The following is a 5,669-nucleotide window of genomic DNA, read 5'->3' as shown; positions in this document are numbered from 1 at the left end:
GGGATTCTTTTCTATTCGAGTAGAGGTGTACTTAGGGGATTGGCCCAACCAACATGGATTCAATTGGTTGTTGATTTTATGTCGTCCCACCCGAACCAACACATATGGATTCAACGGGTTGTTTAGTAAGGGTATGCATGTATGTATGGGGGGGATGAAAAGGATCTCACCTATGAAAATGGAAAGGACGTATCGATGCGAAAAGTTCGATTTTGACTAAGGCAACTAGGGACTACAGGCGGCAACTCACACACAACACAGTCTGGTGTCTCATTAGAAGTCTCATTTCTTTTGGAACTACATGGACACCACTTCATAGCTTCTTCGCTAGAGAGCAGCTCAGAGGGCACAAGTGGGAAATCAATGCTCTTACAAACTGATATTGGTAAGGGTTAATCAACAACCCTATCGAAGCGAAGGGTTTGAAAGTGAGCCGGACAATCCGATCCATCCTAGCGAAGAGTGCCCTGATGATCGTATTGCACGCAACCATTATAAAAAAAGAGCCTTGTTCATATATATATGCAGATGTGTCGATCGTGAAACCGAACTTAGAACGCCAATCAACCGAGCCACTATGGATCACTAGCACCTTCAGTATCTCGATGCACGCTGTTACGTATATCAAAATGACATCTCGATATAGCCGTAAGTCTCAGATCAAGTCAGGCGGGAGGGTTGACTGACCTTTAGCAGACAGATATCGCTTCACTGCCGGATGGCTTGCTTGGGATTATGTGGTTGGTCCATCAGAGCTACCTCGTTGGATGGGGACGAGCTTATGACTGCTAGGAAATGCACACTTGCCTTTAGGATTCTTAGGAGAGATGTACGAGCAGCTAGAGAACCAACCGGGCGGAATAGCGTGGATGGCTTTGATGGCATGAAACACCCTTATTCTTAGACCTCTTAGCTTCTGTGTTTACTAACCGCCTAGGGAGAGTCGGGAATCATCCCTAAGATTATAAGCACCGGATTGGATTAGTTGATCCCTTACCCCAGTCACGACTTTGGTAGGTGGGCTAACCACATGTTCCACACATTCTAGTTACCCAATAACTAGCCCTTCCCTTAGAGATAGACCAAGTGCTTACGATTCTTAGTAGCAGCTATCGCCATATTCCCTTGTAAGGATCCCATTTAGCTTAGAGCTCAACGCGTAGAACTATCACGGAGAGAGCCCCATCAAGGTACAATCTCTCAATCCCAATACGAGGAGGGCTACTCTGTCGTCCCAATACGATCCAATCTCACGTACCAAGTATGATCCAATCTCACGTACCCATCATACCCAGCAGCTCACGTACCCATCACTCCCCAGCTCACGTACCCATCATTCACTGAATCATTAGCTCTCTGACTTTATACCCATCTCACGTAGCGATCATTCCCAGCTTTAGGCCCCATCGTTCCCGTCTATTGGCCCGATCAACTCCACGTCTCACGGCCCCTTCATTCACAGATCACGGCCCAATCAACTCCACATCTCAAGGCCCGATTAGAGTCTGCATTCAGTACGCTTTACCCAGATTACCCAGGCAATCCGCATTACCGCTTTCTGTTCAATCCGCTTTCCCCAGTCCGCTTTCTGTACGCATCTGTCCGCATCTCGCTTTCTGTTAAATACGCACCTGCCATAGTAGGGGGGGCCCTACAACAGACACAACTGACAACACATCTTCGGGGGTGAGACGCTTAGCAAGTAACTTATGAAAAGATTGATCGTATGGGGAGTTCGCTGGGGAATGAACAGAAAGTGAGGCGTGTATGCGGGTAGCCCTCTCAAACTACTGGGGAGTCAATATGGAACCAGGGTAGTGGGCTCTCTCTATAACCGGGGGAGTTTATATGGACCATATGGGGAGAAACCAGATGGATCCTAATGGGGAGAAACTGGATGGGATCATATTGGTAGTTAGCTGGGTAATGATGGGGCTTAAAGGGAAAATGGCAAATCTCGTAGGGAGAATGTCCAAAACCTCCGCCTCCTCAAATGGCAAAACGAATAGTGTATTCTGCTAAAACCTCCGCCAAGGATGCGTAAGCAGGCTCTCAATCTAAGGCCGCCATCACCTTTAGGTGCTCGACCATAGGGAGAGGATGCGTAAGCAGGCTCTCAATCTAAGGCCGCCAGCAGGGTGAGCCTGTCGAACTCTCGACAATAGGAGAGGTAAGATGCAAGAAGCGGTCATTCCAGATATGGGCATATGTCATTTCTGAACCAGAGAGATGCTCCTGAGAGAAGGTCCGGAGGGTCTTGCGCTTCCTCTCCCTAATGGTCGAGCCCCCTAAAGGGTCCTAGTGCAAGGAGAGAGATTTATGACTGATCATTATATATGTCATTTCATACATGACCAGAGAGATGTGAGTGAGAGAAGGTCCGGATGGAAGAAGTTCACAATTCGATCTCTCAAAATAGCATAATGACATATATAATATATGCATGATCTGCTAAAGCGTAATTACCTATCTCATTCAGGCAGGGAGATCGTCATGAATTCGATCATGACCGTAATGACATATATAATATATGAATATTAAGGCTGCCGGCATTCGAAAGGCCCTATATTATTTAGGGGTCGCTCACTCATTCATATGGGTGAGGGGCATTTGATGCTCAAAATAGATCATACTCAAAAAAAGAGTTTGATCCTGGCTCAGAAGGAACGCTAGCTATATGCTTAACAAATGCAAGTCGAACGTGGCTTGCTTCCCCATCCATCCACGTGGGGGCAGAAGGGCAAGATGAATGGCCCCCTCCTAGCGCGTGCTCACTCACTCAAATCATATGCGAGTGGTGCACTGGGCGTGGGGCACAGCAAGCAAAGTGGTGAACGGGTGCGTAACGCGTGGGAATCTGCCGAATAGTTCACTCCAAATCCTGAATAATTCATAAAGCAAGCTAATTCGCGCTGTTCGATGAGCCCACGTAGTATCAGGTAGTTGGTTAGGTAAAGGCTGACCAAGACAATGATGCTTAGCTGGTCTTTTCGGATGATCAGCCACACTGGGACTGAGACACGGCCCAGACTCCCTCAGGGGGCAGCAGTGGGGAATATTGGACAATGGGCTCACGCCCGATCCAGCAATATCGCGTGGGTGAAGAAGGGCACTGTCGCTTGTCAAGCTCTTTCGTCGAGTTTCGATCATGACAGGACTCGAGGAAGAAGCCCCGGCTAACTCCGTGCCAGCAGCCGCGGTAATATGGGGGGGGCAAGTGTTATTCGGAATGACTGGGCGTAAAGGGCACGTAGGCGGTGAAAAGGGTGGAAAGTGAAAGTCACCAAAACACTGGCGGGGTGCTTTCTTGACCATTTCACTTGAGTGAGATAGGGGAGAGTGGAATTTCGTGTGGAGGGATCAAATCCTAAGATATACGAAGGAACGCCAACCGCGAAGGCAGCTCTCTGGGTCCCCACTGACGCTGGGGTGCGAAAGCATGGGGAGCAAACAGGATCAGATACCCTGGTAGTCCATGCCGTAAGCGATGAGTGTTCGTCCTTGGTCTACCTGCCTACTAGGTAGGATTAGGATCAGGGGCCCAGCTAACGCGTGAAACACTCCGCCTGGGGAGTACGGTCGCAAGACTGAAACTCAAAGGAATTGACGGGGGCCTGCACAAGCGGTGGAGCATGTGGTTTAATTCGATACAACGCACAGAACCTTACCAGCCCTTGACATATGAACAAGTGTGCCTGTCCTTAACGGGATGGTGCGAAAATTCATACAGGTGTTGCATGGCTGTCGTCAGCTCGTGTCGTGAGATGTTTGGTTAAGTCCTATAACGAGCGAAACCCTCATTTTGTGTTGCTGAGACATGCGCTAACGGATCAATGTCATCGCCCCTTCTCAAGGGCGAGGGTGAGTAAGCGAACTCTCGGAGGCAAGCACCTCTTTTTGATTGATGACACTCCTATGAAGGCAGGTGCGTGCTGCACTCACAAGAGACTGCCAGTGATATGCTGGAGGAAGGTGGGGATGACATCAAGTCCGCATGGCCCTTATGGGCTGGGCCACACATGTGCTACAATGGCAATGACAATGGAAAGCAAGGCCGTAAGGCGGAGCGAATCCGGAAAGATTGCCTCAGTTCGGATTGTTCTCTGCAACTCGAGAACATGAAGTTGGAATCGCTAGTAATCGCGGATCAGCATGCCGCGGTGAATATGTACTCGGGCCCTGTACACACCACCCGTCACACCCTGGGAGTTGATTTCGCCCGAAGCATCAGACCAATGATCACCCTATCTATATATGTTCCACTAGTGTGGCCCACTATGGTTGGGGTGGTCTTATTGGCGCATACCACGGTGGGGTCTTTGACTGGGGTGAAGTCGTAACAAGGTAGCCGTAGGGGAACCTGCGGCTGGATCGAATCCCTCTCCTTGACAGTCGAGCCTGCTGTCGCACCCTTCTTCTTCAGGTGAACCATCCTTGCATGCTTCTGATGCTAGCTAGTGATTGAGTGAGAAATCATGAGGAGCAAGCACTATCAGGAGTGAGGAATGATCACAATGTTCTCATGATCACGATTGCTCTAACAATCAAGAGCTGACCTAGTCCCGAAGTGTTTCCGCTGACCTCTTCTCCTATATCGAATTGTTTGTTCCTCCCCTTTGAGAAATCAAGAATTCTGTGTTAGAAAGTGTATTCTTGCTCAACCTGTAGCACATTACTTTCCTGATTCAACCGAAGCCTCCCTCACAATTAGCACCATGTTTATGGCTGACATGTCTATTCCATAATGAGCCACAACATCCTAAGGGTTACACATATTGCTATCTAAGTCATGTTAGCCCCATAGCCTACATGGAGAAGGAGCAGTTTCAGTACTATATATAAAGGCTATCACTCTAACCTCTACAAGATCTATTTGGATCTCTACAATTCATGATCCACACGCTAACGCTACGTTCGTTTCCGGAGTTTGATTGAGTTAATGAGTGATTAATAAGATTGATATAGATGGGAATAAGCATTACGTAACCATGAGCCGAGCCCCTGACGTAACCATGAGGAGCTAACCATGAGCCCCTTCGTCGATACCGTAACACCCAAGAATACACCCAAGATGTAGTTAGTTATGTAGTTAGTTAGCTACTCAGTTAGGATAAGCGGATAACTACAACCACCATGTAGCGTAGCCCAATCCCTCATGACGTAACCAGTAGCCCATGCCCTCGCGGTGTTAGGAGAACGGAGAACTATGCGGTGAGTTATTCGTTCGTTTCCTTCCAAATATGGGGAGTGAGTTGTAACAAGATGCTGGGATGCTGGGGAGTTCGTTGTTGATGTTGGATTGGGTAGTTTCTTTCGGATAGATAGAGATATATCATGAGCCACTTAGCGATCATGGTACCACTTAGCTTAGCACTTATGCGCTACGCTCCTCCACAATGAGTTGCCTGATTTCACAATGAGTTGCCTGATTTGCCTATTTTCTTTTATTGAGACAGATTGAGACAGACAGGGACACACACACAAATGATTCATCGGCGGGTTTCACCCTTTCCCCCTCAGAATGCTTCCAAATCATGAGAGTTAGGAGTGAGTGGTAACAAGATAGGAGTTGTAATGTAACAAGATATGGGTAGTTAGTTGTAACATTGTAACAAGGGAGTTAGTTGAATAAGAGTAGCCATATAAGAGTACCCATTACGTAACCATGA

General features: G+C 47.9%; 1 pseudogene; it reads left to right on the top strand.

Annotated features, from left to right (window-relative positions):
- Window positions 1-2,639: 2,639 nt before the first annotated feature.
- Window positions 2,640-4,377, top strand: LOC149142395 (18S ribosomal RNA; annotated as a pseudogene).
- Window positions 4,378-5,669: the final 1,292 nt, after the last annotated feature.

The sequence above is a fragment of the Pinus tabuliformis genome, chromosome X (genome assembly GCF_031772625.1).
Source record: "Pinus tabuliformis cultivar Carrire ecotype Pingquan chromosome X, CPIR1, whole genome shotgun sequence".
Taxonomy (NCBI): Eukaryota; Viridiplantae; Streptophyta; class Pinopsida; order Pinales; family Pinaceae; genus Pinus; species Pinus tabuliformis.
This window is presented reverse-complemented; position numbering and strand designations above follow the sequence as displayed.